General features: G+C 35.4%; 1 long non-coding RNA gene across 1 annotated transcript in view; it reads left to right on the top strand.

Moving 5' to 3' along the window:
• The window catches only part of LOC136553504 (uncharacterized), an 82217-nt gene extending 69481 nt beyond the window's left edge, over positions 1 to 12736 (top strand). The window contains exon 6 of the long non-coding RNA XR_010783165.1: positions 12646 to 12736. This is a non-coding gene — a long non-coding RNA (uncharacterized lncRNA). The remainder of the gene's footprint in view (positions 1 to 12645) is intronic.
• The last annotated feature ends 14621 nt before the right edge of the window (positions 12737 to 27357 follow it).

Below are 27357 nucleotides of genomic sequence, written 5' to 3'. Positions count from 1 at the left end.
GTTATGATGCACAAAAAGGCCAGAAAAAAATAGTAAATGTCAATAGATAAACCAGAGACAGAAAACATGGCATTGCATCAGGTTTTGCAAATGTTTGGTTTCATAAGCAAAGTACAGTTTCTATTAAAATGAGTGGCTTTCCAATTCATCCAATACATCAACAGGCACTGAATTAAGCCTCAGGTCTGGCGGTTTTAAGTATATCATAAGTCAGAGGTGGAATGCATTTGTGATTTCTATGACATAGTTTTACATCCAATCTGTAAGTGTTCCTCTATAGGAATCTATGATGATATAAATAAAATTAAGAGGTCTAAATACATATAAATATATTACAGATACAAATAAGTGAGAGGAATAATCCAGATAAGAATCAGTAAGAATGCTGTAGTATTATGTCACATGAATATATATTTTTCACAGCTATTTATCACAACTTTTTTGTATAACTGCTAGAATCTCTGAAGAAATTGTAGAATTTTACAGAAATTCTAAAATTTATTAAGAAATTAACATTATATGAAGGAAAGATCACTGCAAACATAAGCGTATCCTCTAACTCTATATGGTGAAATAAAAATGTCTTCCTAGTCAAACTTTCTTTTTCTAGATGAAAATTAACCTTTTTCATGTAGTTTTTTCTCCTCTCTTAGATCTAAAGGATCAAATTAATATGAAACTTGCATTTTCCTAATTAATTTAGGAAATTTCTACATTTAGGGGAAATTTGACTGTTAACAAAAAAAAAAAGAAGAAGAGAGGAAGAAAAATAGGAGAGCACACGAGAGAGAGAGAAAGCAGGTCTTTGAAATAAAATGGGTACGTTTCAGAGATTAACTAGTTTATGCTATGTGGCTGCTGAGAATGCAGTGGGGATTTACAGATTCAGGGGAAGAAGAGAAGGATGTGCAGTCAGGTTTAGTGAGCTATATAATCTACTTAAAAGTTTGATTAGGAATTCTATTGTATCTGGACAGCAGGCAGACTGCCTCGTAGACAAGAAGGAAAGCAATGGCTTCTTAAACTTTCATGTGGCAGCACTCTCATTGTTGTCTCTTTTTATTAATGACACAGAGGAAACCATGATAAGTCTAAATGGGCAGAGCACTGATTGGCTTAAGTGAACTTCCTATCTATAAATCCCTATAGTCTCCCTGTCTGCTGGATTTCTATAGCAGCAACTGAAGGGCAGCAGCACATTGATGAAAAAAGTACCAAACCCTCTCCTGCAGGTATAATTTGTTCTTATCTTAACTCCAGTTCTCTTTCCAAGATCACTCTTTTTCTATTGGAGGATGTCAAACTGCATTTGCTTCAGAGAGGTGAGTAAAGCAGTCATGCCTCCAGTCCTGACATAACTACACTCCAGAAGACTTATACTAATAAATGAATATCTATATTCAATGCATGCATTTTATAAATACATCTTATACCTTGTTACTTTATTTTAATGTGCTCAGATACTGGGCATTACCTTCACCATTAACCTATGACCTATAACTGAGGTAAATTCAAAGGATTATTTTCTCAAATAACCATCTGGCTTTTCTATAAGAAGTACTCGAGATTATGTGTTATGAAAATATTTTAGAATAATGTGATTCTAATGTAATATCTAGAGTTACAACAAGAAGGTTATAAAAGAGAGAAAGTTGTTTAAAGGAATACACAAAATCTGTAAAATGTGAAACAATTTCAGTAATTCATATATTAGTGAGTTTCTCTGTATTAACATAATAATCTCTACACTGTCTCAGATTGGTTTTAATTATGCATATGACTACTGAAATTTTTTTCTATTTCCATTGTAGACACAACTGCATTCTGCATGTTGCATTAAATACTTATTTGCCATTAACACTGAAGATTTTAAGTATGCTGTGCTTTAAACTTACGTCACATTATTACCCTGCAAACAATATATTACAATGTCATCATCTTATCTCAGGGGTCCCATACCGTTGTCTCCTTATGGCAAGAGTTTCATACCTTCTTGTGGGCTTCTCCTCTGATCACTGACTCTTCTTCACAGAGCAGCCAACTGACTCCAGTTCCCTTCTCACCCACCCACCCCACTCTTTTATAGCACTCTGCTTCTCATTGGTTACAGCTGTGGCCTGTTAAAGTCAGGCCTGTTCCTACTCTCTGCTAATTGGCCCAGCTGCCACTCCTTAGGGGTAAGATTACTTTCTACACTATCTTTATTTTCTTATATTCTATCCCCCTACATTACAAAATATTTACAAATATTTCTTTATTTCATAACATAAAATACATTTATGTTATTTGCTCTGTAAATAAAATACAGAGAAGTTCAAGATCATAGGCTAAACATAATTTCATTCTAGCCTTGCACATGCAGTAACAATACCCATGTTCATTCATGTCATCAACATCATAACAACCGTTGCTGAAACATTTTAATACAAGAAAGAAGGTGCTATAATTATTTGACTTCCCAACAATTTCTATTTTTCCTGCAGCTTATTACAATACTTTCATTTTTTTCCCTCTAAAGTATATTTTATTCCGAGTGCACACAAGATGATTGCATCATTTATACCATAATGTGTTCTTGTTATCATCTGATTCAAACAGGTTTTTACTTTCTGTATTTATGTCAGAGAGAGATTGTGAATTGACTGTGAAATCCTTAAAATGATGACCTGAATCTGACATAACTTTAAGTAGTTCTTGTAGTTTTTAACATAAATTTATATAAGTTTCCACTAAATCAAATTGCTTAAGAAATACAGGAACAGCACGTTTTACTCCTGCATATCATCCTATGTTCATCAAGCTTCTGTAAATCAGAAGAAATTTTTCTTGATTATGTTTAGGGACAGAACTTAAAAAATCAAGAGAGATGCAGATGGAGGAGAGCTTTTGAGTTATTTTATTACACTTTATTGTATATGGATTTTATCCATTATATTCACTGGATATTTATTTCACTACTGCAAATTTTTATTTTCCCTCCTCCCCAAATACCTGAAGAAATTACTAGAAAATTTATTGCTGACTGCTGGCACCACCAATTTTAGACTCGTGGTCCCAAGTAAATTAGGTAGACAGTACAATAATCCAAAAGTAAAATACATTTCAAGAGGAAAAACTGAATTGCTTCTTTAATTAATTATCATAAGTTTTAATGAGCATAAGGTCTAGTTACTCTGAACTCTGCTCTACATTTCAGAGATGGTAAAGAAGGGTCCTAATTACAGCACATTTTTACTTCTTCAGCTTATCTATATTCTGCTGCATGAATTCATTGCAAGAAAATGCAATCGACTTCAGACTGTATATAATATTTTCTTTCATTTCAGCAGACATTCATAGCTATGGAAATTACAGACCAGAGAAGACAGAAAAGACATGATCAAAACATATCCTAAGCCCTGAGGTCTTCAGTGCTTGGGAAGTAACATAAATTCCTGTCTAGTCATGCTAAAAAATATCAGCATAGAATTCCAGATCAGCTCTGTGTCTCAGAAAAGATATGATCTAATAGCTTTTATGGAACACTCTTCAATATTCATGTTCAGAGCAGCAAAGCTATTTGCGGCATCATGGACACTTAAACACATAAAGAAAAATGGCACAAGGAGATAAAACTGAAATAATACTATTCCAAGTCATCAAAGAATCATTATAGGAAGAAAGAACAAACAGTTCAAATAGAAAACTATGAGGCATAGCAGTGCACTTTTCCTTGCTGAATATTTGACGAGAGGTGATTAGAAAAAGTGTGTCAGGGACAGGAGAGAGAATCTGGAGAAATCTCTGCGGTAGAAAATGTTTCCATTTGTGGTGGGTTTACCTTGGCTGGACACCAAGTGCCCATCAAGCCACTTTATCACTTCCCCCCTCAACTGATAGGGGAGTGAAAATATGATGAAAGGCTTGAGATAAACACAGGGAGAGATAATTCAGCAAGTACCACGACAGGCAAAACAGACTCCACTTGGAGAAATTAACCAATCCTATTGCCAATCAGAAGTCAAGTAGGATAATGAGAAATAAATCCAAATCTTAAACCACCTTCTTTGTACCCATCCCTTATACTTGGGCTCTGCCTGCCTTCCTGTTCCCATCTCTCTGGGTCACATTTACTGTTAAATAAAAGCCATACTATTGGCTTAGGCATATGGTCTTTTTTGCACCTTAATTGCAGCAGAGGCATCACTTATAATCGAATCATAACTGTTTGTCATATCCATGAAGTCAGAGGATAGAATCAAGTGGTGCTTTTCAGTCTGCAGCTATTGAATCAGTATTGCTTATATGAAAAACATAATTAAAGTGCTAATTACAATTCTAAAGGAACAAAAAATATGTTAATCATGACACAGCAGAAATTGACATGCTGTAAGTCCCTAAATAGAAACATTATGTTTATAGCTTTCCTCAATGTGATATAGAAACGAAAGATGACTTACATAAAATACAGAATTAACAATTCCTGAAGAAAATGGGAGTCAAAAACCATTTTGGAAGTGATGAAATACAGTAAACTGAAACAACATGAGATTGAAACAGAAAAGGTTTGCTATATTTTCTTTCCAGAAAGTAGAATTTGTGCAAATTAATTCCTTGTGTTCTCTTGGTTTTAGAAGGCTACATAGAACAAGATTAAGGCATAGTTAACTCATAGAAAAGCAGAAAACCTATAAGGAAAATGTCCCTTGTACATTGTGAGGTAATCATAGCAAGACAAATCCCCAAACCAGCATGATATCTGATGGCATGTATTGGATGTGTCCTCCCTCTTCAGGGTGAGAAATTGTGAAGAGCAGCTGCAGTGATGCTGAGAATTTTTTTAAAATTGCAGTCATTCAAAGGAAAATTACTAAGAGAATTCTAAAATTGTAAAGAAAATAGTTAATGATCATCACAGGATAAATATCTTACATAGGAAACTGGGAAGGCATTTATTTGGAGAATTCAGAATGACAGTGAGGAAGAAGCATCCATTAATTTGTGAAGTAATGGAATTTTTCATCTTATAGGGAATTTAGATTATGTTACTTAAATGATCTAACCTGCTTTAGCATGGGACATTTGCTCTGGAGTTTATTCCAAATATCTTTGGAAGTCAACAAAACAATGTAAAGCATTATTAAAAAAAAGAAATTTGATATTCTAGCTGCTCATGTTTCAAGGGTAAAGCATAGTTTTGTCTGTCTGCTTATGACAAATGGCAACAGGCTCATGGGAGCGTCTATTGGGTCTAGAAGGCATATTAAAGCATAATTAGTTTCACTTTAGGGGAGTTGTTGCAGTCTTTTCTGAGGAACTATTCAAACTGGTTCACATTGTTTTAGAGTCTGCATATAATGGGATGGATGATATTTCTCTCACGTGATGAAACAAGCTGACCTGGAGTGTGCTCCAGGATGAAGAGGAGTGAAAGCAGGTGCAATGGGAGGACATAGGTGGCAGACCCAAAGGAATTTGAAGCCTGTTGGAAATATCTTGGGGAACAATGCTAATACTTTCATAATAAAAAAAGAAAGAATTAAAGTGGATTTGTAATGGCAAGATACCTACTGGAAACAGTATTTACAGTCATTCAAATTAATTCCTGCATTTTGTTCTTTCAAATCACAAGAGACTGCAGGTTAGGCTAGTGATGAAATCTGAGTTCAGAGAAATCTTAGTCCCTTCCGCTTTCTCAGGGGACATCAAACAAAGGTTTCTGTGTACATTTTAGATAGAATAAGGAAAACTGAGCACTTTTTGGCCTCTAGCCAACCTCTGCTGGGTGTTAAATGTACTACAGTTGAGCTTGGAGGACAAGCAGCAGGGCTCTGAGCATTCAGAGTAAAGCAAAAGGAGAAAGGTTCAGTTATGCTCTCTTAAAGACCTTGGCCTGTGTTGGCCACATGATGGGTGAGAAGTCTTCTTATTCCTAACTGCTGCATAATGCTTTGAATTGAAGAGTGCAAGGAAGTGAGTGTAGAACATTTTACCCCTGATAAAGAAATCAATGAGCAATTTAATAAATGTTTTTCATGAGATGTGTCTGCCCCCTGGGGTTGTCACAGAATAGCTTTTTGAGAAAGAAAAGAGATAGATCTTACTGAACTTGAAAACCATACTGAAAATCTCTTTCTTCAAGTAATTCAGATAAAAAAGCCAAAGCACCATTGGTTGCTACAATTTATCACTGATGAGTTTGTGTCTGGAATAGGAAAAAGAAGTCCATGTAATATTGTTGAAATAAGTTAGTCCTTCAAAATCATAACACTGTTTTAAACATTAGAAAATGAATGTTGCTCTCAAGGTTTAGGTATAGCAGTTTGGAATCATTAACATATTAACTTGTTGATGAAGAAATTTTCTGGAACTGTGTTGGCACATCCTGCCTCCTTCCTTTTCTAACATGATCTTTTCTCCAAATCACAGAAGTATATTTTCCTCTTGCTATGAAACAAATGGAAAGTGAGGGTATGAGAAGAAGATAGAGCAGATTGCAGACATCAGGCACAGGGCTTGCTCAGTGTGCAAGTGTACTGACCAGCCACACTTTACAACCAGACACTTTTATACCCCTTTCTGTTTCCTCCTCCTTTGCTTCCTTCTGTTCTCCCTTCTCAAGCATATTGCCTCATTAGTTGAAACAGTCCAAAGAGCAATGTGAACCCTCAGGTTCTCATGCTTACCATTTTCAAAGTTGTTGTTTGCTTGCAGTTTTGTGATCAAAAGATCAATTCACACACTTAAATTTGTGTGCCTGACAAATGTTTCCTGTCTTTTTCTCTATTATGCTTTTTGTCAGATCTCCAAATGTTTTGTTTATCATGTCCCTTTTCCTTGGTGTCCCTTTTGAGAAGGTTGTGATCAGAAAATCTTACTGAAATAAACATTTCCATATTGAACATACCATTATCAATTAATTTGACTGGCTAGGTTTGGTTGTCCCTCCCTCATCATTTGACAATCAGGACTGTCTCTGTATGTTCTTGCGCATGGTTTTCCTACTTTCTCATTATCCATTTTAGCACTGAAAATATCCTTGGCCAAACAATCTTAAAAGAGCACAGGCTTTCTCCTTCCTCTTGCCCATCCATAGTTCCATATCATTTGTGGCCCTGCCTTTAGCCACATCTCTTCATCTCCCTTCTGGCAGTCCCCTTGTGATCCAAAGCTGGGTCTTCCAAGTACTCCTTGGTATTGTGTATATTTGCTAGTCTTGGTCAGTAATTTCTATTATTAAAAAAAACAGGTTATTTTCGTTCAACTCCAGCTGGAAACCAAGCACCAAGCAGCTGCTCACTCATTACCCCCAAGCAGGATGGAGAGAGAATAAAAGTGAGAAAACTCATGAGTTGAGATAGAGACAGTTTAATAAGTAAATAAAAGAGCTGCACAGACAAGCAAACCAAAACAAGGTATGAATTTGCTCATTCCCATCATCAGACTGCTGTTCAGCCATCTCCAGGAAAGCAGGGCTCTGTCAGACATAGAAGTTATTTGGAAAGATAAACACCATAACTCCAAACATTCCTCCTTTTCTCCTTCTTTTCCCCAACTTGTATTCCTGGGCATGACACCATGTTTAATTTTCATGATTGTGAAATACCATCACTCTTTTATTCTTTTTAATAACTGAATTTTATAGTTTTAAAAATATTTTTATTTTTTTACTTTTCTCATTAACAAAGAAATTAAAAATAGGGAATATTACAGATTGTATTATTTACATATACATGTAAATATAGAAACATACAATATATTTTGTCACATATAATGATCACATGATCAATTTTTCCAATATTTCTTATTTCTTTCTTGTATCTTATATTGGAGGATAACAAATTATAAGCAAACAACAAATTAAAATTAAGTCTTCTTTTTGAAAAACATGCAAGTCTCACACTGTAAGAGACCCATTGAGTCAAGCTCTGCTCCTTGCAGCATTATCTAAAACTTAGCCATATAATTAACAGCCTTCTCCAGATGCTCCTTGAACTTTGACCATCTCGATGTCACAACCTCTTCCCTGGGGAGGCTGTTCCAGTCACTGATCACCCTCTCAGTGAAGAAACTTTTCATAACATCCAATCTGAACTTCCCCATTGCAGCTTCCTTCCATGTCCTTCCCCAATGCACCTTCCTTTCATTTCCTCCTGTGCTGGTCACCAGAGAAAGATTAGCACCTCCCTCTCCACTTTCCCTCTTGAAGAAGATGTAGATTGCTATGAGGTACCCCAAATTGCCCACAGCACTTTACTCTGAAACTCAATTAGGTCAAATTCCGGGTCCTGCATTCAGGGAGGAATAACCCCATGCACCAGTTCAGGTTGGGGAAAGCACCTGTGGAAAGTCTGATGGAAAGGAACTCTGCAGAGAAGGACCTGGGGGTCTTGGAGGAAAACAAGTTGCTCTTGAGTCAGCAGTGTGCCAAGAAGGCCAAGAGAATCCTAGAGTGAATTAAGAAATGCATTTCCAGCTGTTCGAAGGAGGTGGTCCTGTTCCTCTACTTAGCCCTAGTGAGGCCACATCTGGAGTGCCGTGTCCAGTTCTGGGATCCTCAGAGAGAGATGGAGCTCCTAGAATAGGTCCCGTGGATAGCAACAAAGATGATCAACAGACTGAGCATCTCTCTTATGATAAAAGAGTGAGGGAGCTGGTCCTGTTCATCCTCAAGAAAGATGTCTGAGAGGGGACTCATCAATGTCTATCAGTATATGAAGGGAGGGTGCCAAGAAGATGGAGCCAGGTTCTTGGTGATGCTGAGCAATAGGACAGGAGGCGATGGGCAGAAATTGACATATGGGAACTTCAATCTGAATATGATGAAGAACTTCATTACTGTGTGAGTGACCTTGCACTGGAACAGATTTCCCAGACAGGCTGTGGAGTCTTCCTTTCCTGGAAATATTAAAGAGTGTCTGAATTCAATCTTGTGCCATGTGCTCTAGGATGACCCTGCCTGAGAAGGGAGGTTGGGCCAGGTGGACCACAGTGGTCCCTTTCAACCAGACCCATTCTGTGGTTCTGTGAGGCGAGGCCACACCAGCGTAGTGTAGGGCAGGACCATCACCTTGCTTGACTGGCTGGAGATTCTGTGTCTGATGCACCCCAGGACACAGCTGGCTCTTTTGGCTGCTGAGGAGCACTGTTGACACATCGTCAGCAAACCCCCAGGTATCTTTCCATGGGGTTGTCCTCCAGCTGCTTGTTCCACAATTTGTATATATTTGTATGTATTTCAAGAGAATCAAGTATTTGTTGCAGCTGTATGTAGCTTATCTGTGACACAGAATTCTGGAGGAGCTCAGATGATGAATCTAAAATCAAATCTACAATTAGAATATAATTGCTTCCAGTGCATTTAATCAGGGAGCTCATATCTCTCATATAGAAAATAAAGAACATGTGTAATAAAATTCCTAATATCAAATTTGAAAGATTAAAACCAAGCAGATTTCTCTTTCATTTTTTTCTCCCCAAAGTTTCATATAATTTCAACTAGACAAATAAACTCTAGATGTATCAGTTTAATTACTATACTCATTATTCAGTGCAACTATATTATTCAATTAAATTGAAATTAAAACTAAATTGAAATTACAATCTGAATAAACTACTGCAGGAAGCTATAAGTAATATTGTATTTGTGCTACATTTCTGCTGCATTTCATTTAAAATTCACATGAAAATATAATTAAATCAGTATTAGTAACTTACTTTAGTTTTAGGTTAATCATATTTTAAAGGAAACACAAGAAGAAACAGGAAAATCACAATTAAGTCAGCATTTTATTTGCAGGTCTAAAGGCAAGTCCTTAGAGTCGGGGTTTCTTCAAAGACTATGCTTTCCATGTGTCTTGCTTGTTATAATGAAAATTAAGAAAGTAAGTAATGTATACAAGGACAAGCTTTAGATGTTTGTTGATGGTTTGGAATACGCTCATGTCTCATTACCAGATGATTGCAAAGCAAACTGCTCCTCAGTGTAATATCTAAATCTCACGTAAAAAGATATCCAAATGGTTGTTGGATGTCTTCAGCTTTATGGAATATAACTTATGTTATTAATTCCCTGTGAGGAGGGCTTATTTCTTGATTGTTAGCATTATAGGAAAGTATTATTATACATATATGTGTGCATATATATATATATATATATATATATATATATATATATATATATAGTAACATCTCCAGGTTTATATTTGACACAAGGCAGTGCACATCAGGCCATATCCCAACATGCAATTTTTTTTACAGTTATGAATCAAACATTAAATACATGTTTTGCTGGAAATTCTGTTGAAAATTTTTATTTAAGCTAGATTTAAAAAAGGATTTATGATTATGTTTAAAACCAATTTTATTAGGGAAAGCTAACTTAAAATGTATTGTTAATATTTCAGGGTGAAAATTATAGAGTTTTTATGGGGTTATAAGGTATTCCCATTAAGGAACAATCATCTCCAAAATGAATTTGTGTGGAGCAGCACATGCAACAATTGGAGTGGTACAGCTGTGAGCGACCAATTTACTTGTTCTACCTCATAGTGATTTAATATAAAAAGAAAGAGTCTGTAACTGCTCAAGAATACCTCCAGTGGTCTTCTTCATGTATAGAGGTGATGAACAACCAATCTTCAAAACTAGTTTTGATATAACTTCTTTCAATGAAAAGCTCATGTTTAACAAAATGCATTCAATTTAATATATTGTAGTTTTTTTTAAATTTTCTGAGAAGAAAAAGAAATTAGGTGTATTTTAAGCTGGCAAATTACTCTAACAGTTAATGTAATGAGATAAAGACTAATATACAACTTTTTATGCTAGCAGAAAAAAAAGAAACTGCTGAACTGATGGACTTCTCTGGAGAACTCTTGTTTACCACATGCAAGAGTTCAATTTTCTTTTCATTTATGAGGCATTTTCTTAACCTTCTGAGACTTAAGAAGAAGCAGACAGCTCTTCAGAAAGCTGGGACTATGGATTTATTGCCATGAACCCCAGAGTCTCTTTTAAGGAAATCCCACCATTTCTTTTTTATTTGATCATTTAAGTGATTTTTGATGACAATGCAGAGTATGCAAGAACAAAAAAATGTAGAGCAAACATAAAAAAATCAGAGACTATGCCAGGCAGCATTTATTATCAAAGCAAAAGAAAACATGAATGCAAGAGAACAACTACTGAAAGTACATAATCTGTGTTTTTAAAAACACCTTACAATACTAAACCAGAACAGTACTGTTAACACCTTACATTATTATTGAGCATGCAGCTCATAAAAATTTCCTATTGTTGCTTTTAAATACAGATTTAAAAAATGTCTAGCAGACACTTTTGAATTTAGATATATTATTGGTATTTGCAACAATATATGAAGGAGAACGTTACTCTAGGGAGTTATATATGGGATGGATTTACTTATCCACGAGGAAAGGATGATCCTCTTAGCTACAAATATAACTTTAAGAAACAAGTCAAACACAGCAAAGTCATTTAAAGAAAAATACATCTGAAACCCTCAGTCTCAAGTTTAAATGCCTGATTTAATACTAAATCTATTCAGTCAAAACTTCCCCTGTCCTTACTGTTGGTAACTAATACTTTTTCTTTGTACCTGTATAGCAGCTGTTTTTCTGATGACTGAGAGGAAAAAAGACCTTTTCTCTCAAAGCAGTTGTCAACAACATTTCATTGAGCCATTGGTAATATAATTCTTACAACTGTTCTTGCAATCGTTGGCAATTCTTAATGAATGACAGAACAATTATTTAAATAAAACTGCTGAGCACTTTAGTTGAGTGTTAGAAAAACTCACGGTTTCAGAAAACATTTGCTTGTAAAAAATGCAATCACTTTCCTCGAATCAATAATTATAATTAAATTACTATAAAGTGACCCAGAGCCAGTCTTTCTCTTCCATCAGTTTGCTTAAATTAATGGAGAAAAAACTTACCTCTAAGTTATAACAGATTAAGGAAATAACCTTTATACTTCAAATAATTTACATCTGTTAATATTCAAACAGTACAGTAAGTAAATTATACTGTATTGTAAGACAATTACTTTTGCTGACATATACTAGAGTGCCCTTTAGTACAAATATCAGTTTCTATGAGTTGTTAAGATTAAAATTGGAATAAAATTGAGAAAGCAAGTAGGATAGAGGACTACTTATGAAAGACTGTTATGGCAGCCCTGATTCCTTCAAATGTTGGAGTTTTTTGTTTTTTTTTATTGTCTCTGAACACCTTCTAGCAAAAATTATTACAGCAACCAGTTCTACTAGGCTTAATAAATTATATTTTTTTCTGGAGTACTGTCACAACTAATAAAATCAGTGGGACTACTAACATGTTATCAGCCTGTGAAGGTCAGGCAGAATCTTATCCATGAGATTCCATTAATTTTTTATTTTGAACATCTGAACATTATTGGGTGCCATCCCAATTATTCAAGGTGTGACTGCAGTTGCATACTTTCTATTTAAAAAAAATATGAGGTAAAAAGCAAGTGAAAAATGAAAGTCTACAGATTCTATTTATTGATATAGTAATTTCTGTGTTATACTGGACTTATCTTTTGGCATCCGACTACTCTTGGTGAAGATACTAACATGATGCTCTAACACAAATTTGTAAGTTTCTCTTATGTCTTTTGCAGATCCTGCAGGAGAGAAGTCTGCTGAGTTTATTCCTTCTACTAAAAAAAGAAAAGAAAAAGGAAATGTAAAATAAATGCATTTTAACTATTATGGTCTGAATCAGGATTTTTTGACATTAAAAATGGAGATAAGGTATAAGTCGTTTTCAAATAGGCATGGAATAGTGATCATACAGCCACAGCCACAGAATCTCTCTTTACATATATACTCTATCTATACTATTCATAATTATAAATTACTGTGATTATGTTGATTTTGCAACATATAAAAAATTATCTTACTGAAAATCCAGATTTCCTTTACTATGAGAGTGTTTCTGAATGTTGCTAACATATCTTGCAAAAACAATTGCCTGAAGACAAGTTGAATAAACACTCTACTAATGGAAAACCCACATTTATAGTGCACTTGAAGAGTTAGGACAGGGAAAAACTGATAAACTACCTCAGATGTTCTTCTTAGTGGATTTCTATTGGTAACTCTTTTTAGGCATGAAAATATTCTTTTAATCCCTCATTTGCAAAAATGTTATAATTTTTGTTATTAAGAGGATAAAGATATTATTAGAGACTAGTATGCAAAGGTGAACATTATTTTAAAAATTATTTTCAGAAGTCAGATGAATATTGTTTAATGGAGTGATTGAATAAATGGTTCGTGAAAGAAATAAATGGTTGCAGTTTAAAAAAACCCAAAAAACTAAAGGAAAAGTGACAAACATAGAAGTCCCTATAGGCACAGAATAAATGCTGTACTGATGCTGCACATTTCCTTCTCTTTTGCTGCCATGCCCTAAGGGTAATATCCTAGGGGGGTCCAACTAACTAACTCCTGGGAAACGTGGAATTTTGCATCCTAAAATTCAGGCTCCTGACTTTACTATTCACCTGACCCATATTCTTCATGATCAGTGTATGATAACTACAGCTCAGGCTGCCTCAAATGAGCAATACCTTCAAATAGAGCGGATTGATTATATGTTCATAGTAGAAATGAGAGACCTATGGTTGGCACCCAAAAGAGGGTAATTACTGAGCCCCAGTTTCACAAGAAGTACATTTGGTCTGCCTAAGATTGGGTGCTGAGCCTACACAACTGTGTTTGGTGTCGTTACCACTGTTCTCTGACAGCTCTCTGTTCGACAGACCCATTACTATTCATGATGAAATCTTCTTATAAACCTTCACAAGAAGATAATAAGAATATTCACTACTTGTTATATTATGAGACATTTCAGATGTTATTAAGATGGTAGTCTGCCTATCAACAGACAGACATATGCAAGTAAAATCTTTCTACTTTATCCTACCCTATAGTTTGACCTTGGATGATAAGTATTTTCTTCAATATAAAATATGGGCATCATAGAGACACCTTCAATAATATTTATGAAGGCAGTTTTATTTTTTCTTATGCATTAATATAAAAATTATTCAAACATCTCAGATATCTCTGAGTTCTGAAGAGTCATAAGTTTTATCTCTAAGTTTTTCAGAAGAAATCAGTCATGATGCAATTATTTTATTTCAGTATTTCAAAATAAGAAACACTAATTTTTAAAAATTTTAATATTAAAGCATTAATGTTGATAGAATTGCTTTTGAAAAAAGAAGAACTGGACGAATAAAGTGGGAGAAAATGGTCTTTCATGTGATATTCCTGCAAGATACTTCCTTTGATGTATTTTCTGATAGCTAAGTTTAATATTATAGAGATAAAGAGAAGATATTAATATGGAAATGTGCATATGGATCTGTGTTTACTTGCTGCATAATTTAAATAGGCTCACATATATGTGTCTAATATGGGAAGATATGCTACTATCACTATATATCCCACCTTACCTTATGGAAGTAAGGAAGAATACCTATGGGAACTTTAAGGAAAAGTAGCTTTCTATATGGTCACTGCAGAAAAAATCTTCACAAAAAAAGTCAGATATTTAATGCATTTTCTCTCTATTAACTTTATTGGGAGCTTAGGGCAACCCTGCTGCTTGTTTTAAGTGTCTTATTTTTATTCTTAAATAGGTTGCACTGTACATATGGCAGACAGGTCAAGGCTATAAAAAAAGTAAAAGTAGTTTTGGCTATATCAGCTTTTCTGTGACAGCTCATTTTTGTGTAGGAAAACAACCTTTTACTTCTCCATGCCTTTTTCTCATCCTTTCCTTTTCTATATCCTTTGATTAAAGCCTTAATCAGTGAAGGCTCAACAATTCAGGAATTTCAGTTTTATACTGCTGCAAAGTCCTGAGGATTTAGAAAAGGCTTTTGATGGGAATCACTCATGCATATTTGTGCCATTCTCCTAATTCCCAGATAAAGCTGTCAGCATTGTTGGGTGTTTTTGAAAAGACGGTGAACATGGGATCATTAATCATGGTAAACAGTAGAACATGTGACAGTCATGGGAAATAGGTTATGGTTGTTATGATAATCACACTAACACAAAAATCTGTTTAAAAAAAAGAAGATATGAAAACAAACACATGTGCTCTCTTATCTATATTAGCTCAGGATAATGCAAATAAATATAAGTTACATTTTCCTTACTGTGGCCATCTGTGTTCAGGAAAGATTTATCTCAGGAAAAGGTGGTAGAAATTTCTCCAGGACCAAGTACCTTAGGGACGTTTCCTACTTATAACATTTAACATTACACATGAGTTCCCAAGAGTTCTGACATTATTAAGCTGCTTAGGGACTGTGTTGAATCAGTGGACTCTGACAGTCTTCGTTGAAATCACTTCCTCTTCACTTTAAAGTCTGTTTTGACTTCTGGAAGTTTTCATAATAAAAGGAAGAAATAAAAGTTGATCAAAGGTAAGCATTCAAGGAAAGCTTTTCAAAAGCAGATAGTCTGTGTGAGCTTGTTCCTGTGTAAGGAACATTAGGCTGAGCTTGAAAACCTTTGAAAATGTCTACTTGTCTCAGAAACTATGATGTCAGTGTGATTATATGCCCAAAGGATAACAAAGGCCACTGGCACAACATTATTAATATTCAAACTTAGGTGTTGGAATCTAGATGATGCTCTAATAAAAATAATAAATAATGGAAAGGGGGAAGTAACTACAGATAGTGTGGTTATCTCTTTCTCCAACTTATCAATATGTTCCTCATCAAATATGGAAAGAAAAATGTAATTCATTATTTAATCTAAATATCTGCTTTAAATGGCTGTCATTTCCAACCAAGGCAGCACCACAGAAAATTTCTTGTTCTGAGCAACATGAAATCAGCAGGAAAAGGAGGGAAATCAATGACAGAGAGCAAGTACGTTCAAATTAATTGAGAGGGATAACTAAAAAAATAGTTGGCAATGTATATAAATAGAAAAGTAACACCAGAAGAGTACTACCAAAATTATAGTCCAATAACAGAACATCTCTGGGCTTTGAAAAGGTTGAGATATATTCTGATATAATCACAACTCTGAGAGAGGCTTATGGCTTAATGACCTCTCATGAGGAACAAGAAGAAACAAAATGGAGACCACAAAAAGGTATTTAACTCAGGATCCTTAAACTGTTGTTAAATTAAAATATAATAAAATACCATCAATTTTTATTAAATATCAATGTCAATAATATAAATAATATATATTATATATATTATATATATGAAGGCCTACTGGGAAATGTTACACTTCTGACCCTGTTCTTCAATGAAGGGAGGTTTTGTGTTGGGTTTTTTTCCTGCAAGACTGTCAGGTAAGCAGGATTCTCTGAATTTATACACAGCAACATCATTATTCTCAGGAGAAAAGGTCTGACCTAAGCAAAGTAATGGATGTTATATGATCACACGAACTTTAAGGTAATTAAACCCCATTAGGGATTAGGTAAATGCTAAACTTTTCAAATGCTTGGCTGTAACTTTTCACTTGACTAGAGACTCAAGATATAGATTCACTGGAAGTTTTATGGCATCATTACCCAATAGACTGCTGAAAGTACATTTCAGCAGCCACAGTTTCTAGTGTAGTTTTTACCCATAGCTATCAAAAAGATGCCAGTGTGTCTACAGATCTAGCCTCTATGAACTTGTATTAAATTGTCATTGGATACAACATAAAACCAATAAAGAGGCATAGATGAAAATATCATTCTGTCCAAGAATTGCCCTAGCCCCAGATTATAAAGGTCATAGTCTTCTTCATTACTCTTTTCTAAAGCAATTAATCTTTAGGTCTGTTATATAGTGAGGAACAGATGCATAGGAATACGTTAGTCAAAGAAGAATAACCTGTCAAAACCCTGAGAGAACACAGGTTTAACTTGCCTTACAGAAAAGAGGAGCATACAGTATCATAAATAAATATTAAGTAAAATAAATAATTTTTTGCTTTTGTTACAGATTTATTTCTTGTGTTTCATTTGATTTTTTTTTCTTTTTGAGGGGGTGGTGTGCTTTTTAACAGAATGAGGTAAAATAGCAGAACAATTATGTGATATTAATTCTGGCCAAAGATATCAAGTAATTTTAAAGATTAAGATTAATAAATTCTGGATAATAGGTTATTAGTATATGTATTTCTGGTTTTGGAGAGTCTTGCTGATCAGATTAGGGACATTTCTATTCATGGTACTGATTATTGAGAACCCCTTTCCTGCATGTTTAACCATGTCATGGAATCATAGAATGTTTAGGATTGGAAAGGACCTTAAAGATCATCTATTTCCAACCATTCCTTCCATGGGCAGGGAAAACTTCCACTAGAGCAGGTTGCTCAAAACTCCATCTAACCTGGCCTTGAACATTTCCAGGGATGTGGGGGTCCACAACTTCTCTGGGCAAGTTGTTCCAGTGCCTCACCGCTCTCACAGTAAAGAATTTCTTGCTCAAGTCCAATTTAAATCTACCCTTTTTCAGTTAAAAACCATTGTCCCTTGCCCTGCCATTATACACCCTGTTAAATTTTTTTACTCTTTCTTAAATTCTTCCTCTATTGGAAGCCCTCATGAAAGTGTCCTGGAGCCTTCTCCAGGTTAGACAATCTCAGCTGCCTGAACATTTCTTCATATGAGAGGTGCTCCCATCATCTGACCATATTCATGTCCCTCTACACTACAACAGGTTGTTATCCTTCTTATAAGCCCCCCAAGATGGATGTGGTACTCCAGGTGGGGTCTCATGGGAGTGAAACCTGCTGGCTGCCCTTCTTTTTATGCAGTGCATGATACAAGTGTGTTCCTGGGTTGCAAGGGCATATTGTCACACACTACACACAGAATGTGACTTCAAGGCTTTTGGATTCTGCGGTGGTAGTCAGGTACTTAAAAACAGTCATGTTGGTACTGAATGCTGAAATATTTACAAGTATGTCTATACATCTAAGTTGTGCTTCTACCCAAGAGATGTAATGGATGCAGTGGATATGCTCAAAAGTGGGTTGAATGAGGATGAGCATAGTGAATTATTCACCTTAAGCAAAACAAAGTACTGAGATTATGAGCATCCTGCAGATAACATTAAGGTTATATCTACAGTAGCAACATATTTTTCATAAAAAAAAATCCCTGTTCTTCAGCAGGAATTGACCAGTAAATCAAAATCAACTTTATGAGGCCTCTGTATCTAAAGTGTTGGTTTCTTGCTTGCTTTTCCTTTGGAATAGATTTTTTTGATGGTTTAGACAGAACATCAGGCATGCTGTTTGAAGAGATATGGTAGATCAAGCACTTCTGCATTAGCTGTTGGAGAGCATTTGATGAGCACTGGAACTATTTCCAATTCAGTTTTCTCTGTAGGAAGGGTTGGGCTTTTTTGGGGCAAAAAAACCTGTAGAAAAATTTTACAGTCATCAATTCTCTTTAAAACTGTGTCCAAAACACGACATGATCAGGAAAATTTGTTCAAAAATATATTTATGTTCTAAACTAAAATTTAAAGTAGATATGGCCTAAGGCAATGTATCTTTGGCTAAAGTTTTATGCAATGAAAACAAGTGTTTTGGAGATGTTATTTTCTGAAATTCAGTTCAAAACTGTTATGAACTAATATGCTATGGAACTTGAATTCATGGTTTTTTTCCTAAGTCTATCCCTAAGAACTGGCATTTTAATTGCTTAAATAGAATAATAAAATACTCTTTTTTCTTAAAAAGAGTATTTTATTTTTCTATTTAAACAATTAAAAATTCAAGTAGTGAAGGTGCCAAATCCTAGGTATGATTTCTGTATCCACTGATAAGCCTGTTCTTGCCTTTCATGTGACAAGATCAAGCTCAAAAACATACTACATCTGATAATGAAAAAAAGGGTATATGAACTAACCATAGCTATGTTAAAGTTTCCATGCCCAGAAATGATGAATTAAATCAATTACTGTGTTAGAAATTTTTCTGCATTATAGTAATGTATGATTCCAAGATATTTTTACTTGTAAACAAAATATTCCAATACTTGACAGAAAGAAGATATTGAATCAAAAGACAGAGAAATTATGTTTGTATGTTCAATGATTTACAAGGTGTAGGTCTTCATGTATTGATATAATTGTTTGACACTTGTATAATGGAAGGCTTGAGGTTTTATCAGGTTTTCTCCCTAATCTTAATTAATACATTTAAAAGTTTGAAAATCCTGGCAATTATTGATCTCTGCAAAAGAATTTTGTCAAGAATGCTAGAGAATATTTATCTTATCTGTCTAAAATATTGCTTAGTAACTAAGGCTGTGTCTATGCAATATTTAAATGTTCTTTCTTTTTTTTGTAAATGGAGAAAAGTGTTAATATTTTTTCTTACCCCAGAGGAAATTTTATCTCAATAAATAATGATTTGATGCCATACATATGCCAAGTACTGGTTAATCTGAATTCACTTTCAGTTTCTAATTAGACATCTGTTAAAGTCTGTAACAGGAAATCTAATAGAGTTGTGTTGTAATTTCTCAAAGAGATTAATGATTCACAGTGTTAAAGTGTCTGTAAATGGAGTTCTTATGTGAGTCATTATATAAGTTGAAATTAAACTCTTTTGCTTTTATGGAAAATGTTTCCAACTCATGTTATTACCAGTAATTATAACATCAAAACATCCCAAAAAAGAACAAAAATAATTATAAAGCTATTTTTTTGCCACCATTCCTTAATTGGAACACTTATGCTTAAAGTAACTGCCAAAACGAATGAAAACCATATTCTTTCTCTTTTTTCTCTTTACCATTTTGACATTCTAACATTTTAATGAAAATATGCATAGAACTCGTAGCTGTACATTTTCCAAATTGATGGGAAAATTTATGAAATATCATTAATTATTTGGGTATTACAGAATGCATTGCACATAAAAATCTCATCTATTGAGCTTATTTATTCTAAGAATTCCAAGTACAGGATGCATATTATATCCCATAGTCTTTTGCAGTCCTTCAGAAGTCAGCAAAAATTCAGCGTGTCAGTTAAGTATCACAGCTGAGTTAAACAAGTTTTTTACTGCCTTCAAATATATTTTTCAGTGTTTGGTAAATTTGTGCCTTGTTCTTCTTTGGGTTTTATATTTTAAAAGACATTCTGGAAGATAAGGACAGAACATTTCCTTTACCAAAATAAATAAGCAAGTAAATAAATAAATAAACAAATAAATAAATAAATAAATCTTATATGTCAGAGAAATTGCCATGGGTTTTGAGAGCCCAGTGACTTAACAATAAGTTATTGGCTGAAAAAAATGTTGACAATCTGTTTCCTCATTTTGCAGAGGAAGCCATTCATGTTCTATCATGTGAAATTCCCTTCACGTGTCTTAGAAGGCAGATGGAGATAGTATTCAAGATTTTCTCTTGATGTCCTCAAAAGTAATGTCTTTTTCCTACACTGTGTAGCTTGTATGTGGCAATACCTTGTACTACTTGCCAGGCAGATGGATTGTACAAAGTAAGACAACTCTGCTTATAGTCCTCATGTATCTTTTTAAAATGTAATGAACTTCAGAATTTGCAGAATTGCGTCTTTTTAAATTACAACAGCTCCTTATTAGCAAAACCACAGAACAATTCACAATTGTTTCCAATTGTGAAAGGACATGGTGAATCAGAGAGAACACAATGTACGAGGTCAAAATTCCACCTGCTTTGTTGGAACAAACTCGGCAGTATTCAGCATGAGAACAAGTTCCATTTCATACGGATTGTGCTTCAGAAGGTGCCATATTTAGAGTAGTTTATAAAAAAAGTATGGCCTTGTAAAGGTTCATATATGCGTTCCAACATACTTGACTTAAAATAAACTAGAAAACATGATATTTAGAGGCAATAGATAATTTTTTTTAATGAAGACGAAAAAGTTAGCAATCAAATAAAATGTCAAATAAAAAACCCACCAACTTGTACTTTTATAATGCCAGGGAACAACTTAAATCCCATATCTGCCTGAAAAATCAACAAGAAATCTGAAAGCAAAATATGAAAATTGCAATACTGCCACGGATAAATATAATTATGTTCAATACATAGAAAAAAATTTGATATATAGTCAATTAAAAGTCAACCCACAGAATTGTAATATATTTGAACACTTAAATACATGGAATTTCATTTTGGAAACAAACATAGAAAAATATTCTCTTTGGTAGAATATTTCAAACATTAATTTATTGCCAAAAAAAGAATCCTAACTAAAGATCTTATTTTTAAATCTTTAAACTCGGGATCCAATACTACTGTGAACACCTCTCATCTCTCAGTAAGTTATATGATTAGCATGAAATGGATGTTGAGAGGTTTTCTATACCATTACAAATTACTGGAGCTAAAGGAACTGAGATGTGAATTCCTCTCTTCATGTCTAATGTCTAAGTTAAATCAGTTTTTTTTTTACTCATTCAACTAAATCATGCAATTTAAAATATTTTAAGCATTAAAAAAAAAGATAGAAACAAAAATATTCAAAATGCATTGCTTAAAAATCAAAGCTAAGCTGAAGCATGTAGCTGAAATTGTTGTGAGGAAATGAAGGACATTCCTGATTTTTGTACATTGTTAATAGATTTCTGGCATACTTGGTTATCCACAACTTTTTCTGTTATAACTAGGCTCTCCTAGATTATTATTATACTGCTTTTCTTTTTGTGCAATATTTGCTTCTCAAATACTGTATTACAAGTAGTTAGGTACTCACAGACTTAAGCTTGTGTAACAGCTCAGAAATACTTAAGTCAAACCAATCTTAAAATAAAAGATATAACTGCATGAATGGACTTTACGTTAGCCCAGGACAAGTCATCCAACTGAAAAGTTACACTTTAAAAGGGACTGTAAAACCTAATTGGATGTACTAGACTACCCAAAACTGTTACTCCCTGGACAATTTCAGAATGCATTGCTAAGAGTCTCTGAAATGCAACTACAAAATGTAGAGGGCAAAGGGCAAAACTTGACTATCTGTCTGATGTGTGATATCAGGGGAAAGTAGTCCCCTTTGATAACACTATCTGGAAAATGTTGACAAAACTACAGGAAAGTGAAAAATGCCTAAGACTTATATCCATCATGTTCTCACAGACATATTTGCCACTTCTATTTAGAAACTTGCAAATCAGCATTTTAGGTGCTACAGGTAGGCCATGGTGAAGTACTAATAATTTGCCATATCCTGTTCTTTTACAAAGACCTGTTACATCTGTGTCTACACTGTCAAATTTTAATCTGAAGGGCTGATAGTAAATGAAATAGTTCCATTAAGTAAATGAATAGTTCCATTAAGACAGCTGCAGAGCAAGCAGGAAAGGCACTGGGAAGACTGCAGCCCAGTCTTTCCTTGACCATGCCCACCAGTCCCTTCTTGTTGGTGAGAATAAGGTCCAGCATCTCTCCTCACTGGCACTTCTATCAGTTGGAGCAGGAAGTTATCATCAACACACTCCAGGAACCCTCTGGATTACTTATGACCCACTGTGTTGTCCCTCCAACAGATACCAGTGATTGAACTGCCCCACAAGTACCATGAGTTCATGACTGTGAGGCTGCACCAATCTGTCTATAGTGTGACTCGTACATTTGGTCTTCCTGGAGAGGCCATTTGTAGCATTCCCACTATAATGTCACCTGCACCTGCTCTCTCTTTAGTTCTGACCCATAAATTCTCTGTCAATTCCTCATCTACCTTCAGATGAACCTCCATGTTCTCCAGCTGCTCACTGACATGGTGGGCAACACCACCTGCTCAACTCCCCTGTCTTTAGGTCCTTCCTAAAGAACCTGTACCCTTCCATTTGAACATTTTGGTCATAGGAGACAACCCACTGCATCTCCATGATGACAGTAAGATTCTAGCCCCACAGGCATGTCCATGGCTAGGCTCCCTTTGTTTATTCCCCATGCTCCTTTGATGAAGCTAACTTCCATGAACCCTCAGCAAAGCAAGTTTATCAAAGCAAGTCTCATCATCTAAGTAGCTGAACCCCTGACCATGGCACCAATCTTGTAGCCATTTGTTGATTCTCCAAATCTGACTGGCTCTTTCAACCCACTTCTCTTTGGCTGGGAGGCTTGTTAAAAAAACAATGTGTCTTCTGGAGTCCCTTACCACCTCTCTCAAGGCTCTGTAATCCTTTTCTAACCTAATTTTTTGCTCCTTAGGCTTTTATACATTTCCATGGCAGTGATTTTTATCTTGAATACTGGACAAGCTATGACTATCAGAACGGCTATAATTCTGCCTTTGTTTTTAATTTTTCTGAAAGGCTTTAGCTCACTTATACTACCACATATTAATAATTCATTTTCATATTAAAATTAGCCATGGTCACACAGCTGTGCTGCATAAGATGAGTCTATGAATCACAGGTGGATAAAACTCCTTGGACAAGAGTGAAATGATGGAGTTCAATGTAAGTGCCAAAATATAGGTCTCTAGTGTCATTTGAAGATGAGCAATTTTAGATTCATGCCTGGCCTCTGTCTACACTAGAGGTGTCTCATAAATCGAGTTTCACATCTGACAGTGGCATGGGAATGTCTAGGATGCTTTAGAGTATTTCAGGAGGCCCTAGGCACATGTGTTTAGGCAATCCATTTGTGACCATGGTATCAGATGATTACTGTAATGTTTGGCCAGACCACTGTTAAAAGGCCGTAACGAGTTCGTACTGGAAGATACTTGTGAAATATAAATTTTGATTTATAGAAGGTTTTTAAATATGTACTTAGTGTTGCAGCCCTGGATTAGTTACTTCAGGGCCCTGGATTGCATGCATCCCGCAGAAAAGAGATTCCAGGACAGGAAAACATAAGTCCTAAAACTCTTTTGTTCCATGCGTTCCTCTAGAAGTTTTAGCATATGATGGGCCATATCTGAAATTCTCTATTTTAAGCTCAGTGAGCTTATCATGTGAGAGTATCTGTGGCAGTCCTGTGGCAATTTTGGACTCCTACTACTAGGCAGTAAGAAATCATTTGATGTTGGGAAGCCCCCAGAGGTATAATGGATCTGGAAGATTTAATGCCTTCTTCCAAAGTAATTCCTTAGTACTGGGAAGACATTTATTTGATTTAGTCTGATGTAACATCTGACATGTAACATCTTCCATGTATTAATAATTCCATTGCTTGAAAGAGACAGTCATTTATTCTATTATATTTTGCAAAATTGTTGAGACAGAAATAACTGTGAAGAAGCAACTAAATTTTCTTTGTATTGAGAGTGGCAGAGCTGGAACAGGCTGTCAAGGGGGGTGTCACAAAGTCTCCCTCTCTGGAAATATTCAAAACCCAACTGAATGCATTCCAGAGCAACCTACTCTAGGGTTGACCTAGATGGTCTCCAGAGGTGCCTTCCAACTATTCTGTGATTCTTTAGATGATGTATTATTAACTAAATTTCAGTTTGATCTCCGCCATGGGAGTAGGGTGGCACTGCGAGTAAGGTGGAAGATAATTTTTCGGTCAGAATCTTCAAGGTATCACCATCTAGAACCTCCAAAATGTGTGTATGTATCCAGAACTATCCTGTGTCTCTTAACATACACACTTAAGTGGGTGAGTATCAAATTTTTTTTTCAAATAGACCCTAAACTTTTTGCAAGGTTAAAGTTGAGTATTTATTTTAGTCAGCTTGTTGACCAGGCTGAACTCCAAATCGAGGTGGTGGCATCGGTTGCTATGTTGTATCATCTTTGCTGTTGATAGGAACAGTGTGTTGGAGGCTAACTTGCTATGCTAGCCAAATTTATTTCCAGCAAGACAGGATTATTCAGCTCCTATATATCAAGTCTACCCTGCCCATATCATGATTAACACTTCCAGTCAGGGACCTAACATTGTTAGCAGTCATTTAGTTCAAGGCAGGCAACAACAGAGCATGACACAAAATACTGAGTTCTCATGGTCAGAGAATAACAAGAACCATATCTAGATGTTCATAAATCCCCTTTTTACACTTTTTCCTCAAATAATTGAAGCAGAATAGCTAACTAAGCCCTTTCCAAATTCTGCTAACAGAAATGAATCCCTTCTATACACACACACAGAGTAAAACAAGTACACTCAATCTCTTCTCCACATACATATAAATTAGATAGTTGGCTTAGTTTCTGCAGTTCCATTAACCTTTGTGAGTGTATTTTCCGCTACCAATTAATTCAAGAATGTAGTGGCTTGATCCTGACTGGCAGCTAAGCAGTACACAGCCATTCACTAACTTCTTTTGCTACCAACATCATGGGGAGAAATAATAGGAAGAGCAAAAGACTCCAAAAGTTGTGGACAAGATAAAAATATCTTAACAAATGGAGGAAAGATGATGAAGAAGAAAGAAAGGAGAAATGCAAATGAAAGAAGTGGTGCAAACACAATTATTTGTCTCTTCCCACAGAAAACCAATGCCCAGTCAGTCCCTGAGCAATGGCTACCTATCCAAAACACTCCTCCTTTTGGATTTTAGTGGCTGAAGATGGCTCCATATGCAGTAGCCCTTTGTTCATTTGGGTCAGCTGTCCTGGTTATGTCCCCCAACCTCTTCTTTTACTCTCCCATCTGTCTTGCTAGGAGGGTAGCATGGGATGCAGAGCAGGGCCTGCTGTGGTGTGAGTGCTGCTCAGCAACAGCTAAACCACAGTTTGTTGTCAAAATAATTCTGGTCATACAGCAAAGCATTGCACCTTAACAGATTGCTATGAGGAAAATTAGCTCCAACCCAGCCAGACCCAGCACAAAGAAGAAAAGGTAGATGTGCAACTCTCTACAACTGACAGAAGCATCATGTTCCAAGGTCCTGGTTCTCATGGGTGACTTAAAGAAATACTGGGGCTGGGACTAAATCAATGTTTATAAATTCCTGATGGATTAGAGTAAAGTCAAATTCAAAGTCTTCTCAGAGGTACTCAGTGACAGGATAGTAGTAATTATTACTACTAATTATTATTAGTAACAGGAAAATAGTGATAAATTTATCTATATGACATTCAGATTAAATGTAAAAGAAAAAGGTCATACTGGGATTAGTCTGAGATTGGGTGGAATTTCTATCCTCTGAGCCAGTCAAAACCTTCCTGCACATGGTAGATGTCCAGCAACATGAACAACCTGACCTAGCTAAACCTTTTCTGACCAGAACAGTTTGACTAAATGATCTCCAAGGGTCCCTTTCAACCTCAATAATTTTATGGCTTTAATTAGTTCAATAGAGAGTCAATATGTACAGTGTTTTAACCCTAAGAACAAATTTTCCTTGAAATAAGTTACAATTTTCTTGTATCTGTTGTCTTCCCGCCCCTTCTTGAGATTTCCACCTCTTCAGACAGGAGCCCTCGGGTCCTCATACATCTATCCTTAGAAGATCCATACTTGTCCCCAGAAAAAGGAAAAGTGTGCAAAGGGTTCCATAAATATCTCTAGAGAAAAGGAACAATACCACTTAAAATATAACTACAAATATTTATTAATACAAAGCACACACACACAAAAAAATACAGGCTGGTACTTCTTCCCTCTCCAAAAGACTTTGAATGATAAAAACATTAAGATACAGTGAGTGGGATTTCTCCATAAATTCTTGCAACTTAATTTAAGCAAGTTTAGGATATCTGCCAATGGGAGGGTCCACAGGTTGAGTCAGGTGCCCAAACTCCTAGAAGCTAGCACAGCTGAGATAAGTATGTGAATGTATGCTGATATGGATCAGAAAACCACATTTAATTGTGAGCCTTCATATGTGCCTGTTAGGGATTTTTCAAATTTAAATAAACATTCTTTTTGCCACTGGGTTCTGACTGTGATCCAAGCACACTTCTTTTTTCAGAGTCCTAGCCATGTCTCTGGGCCTTTCAATCATTATTACATTTTTATAGATGTTAACAGCAGGTCAACAAACTAACCAGCTAGCTGAATAACAAGTAGGATTCTCTACAGCCTGCAGGAATAACATTTTCACAGAATGCATACAGACATATTCACAGATACAATGTGTGAGGCATGTTCATGGGGTGTTGTATGAAAGAAGGGAAGTGTCCTGTGATGCCTTATATGTTGGAATATGGGGAGGGTAGTTAAATAAGCTGCCCACTTGTTCGGAGGGAGCAAATAATTTTCATAACTGCTTTCTGTTTTTCTCCTGAAGGAGGCTTTATGGTTTATCAAAAATAAATGTACAGGAAACAACTAGCATAAGCCTCGTGCAAAGGGGCTAGGGACCAGAGATCCAGGGTGAAACACAGAGCCAACAACAGACCAGATCAACAATGTAAACATGCCAAAAGCCACGGCACAC

Source organism: Molothrus aeneus, chromosome 2 (genome assembly GCF_037042795.1).
Source record: "Molothrus aeneus isolate 106 chromosome 2, BPBGC_Maene_1.0, whole genome shotgun sequence".
In the NCBI taxonomy this organism is placed as follows: domain Eukaryota; kingdom Metazoa; phylum Chordata; class Aves; order Passeriformes; family Icteridae; genus Molothrus; species Molothrus aeneus.
The sequence above is the reverse complement of the archived record's forward strand: the minus strand, read 5'-3'. Positions and strand labels throughout refer to the sequence as shown.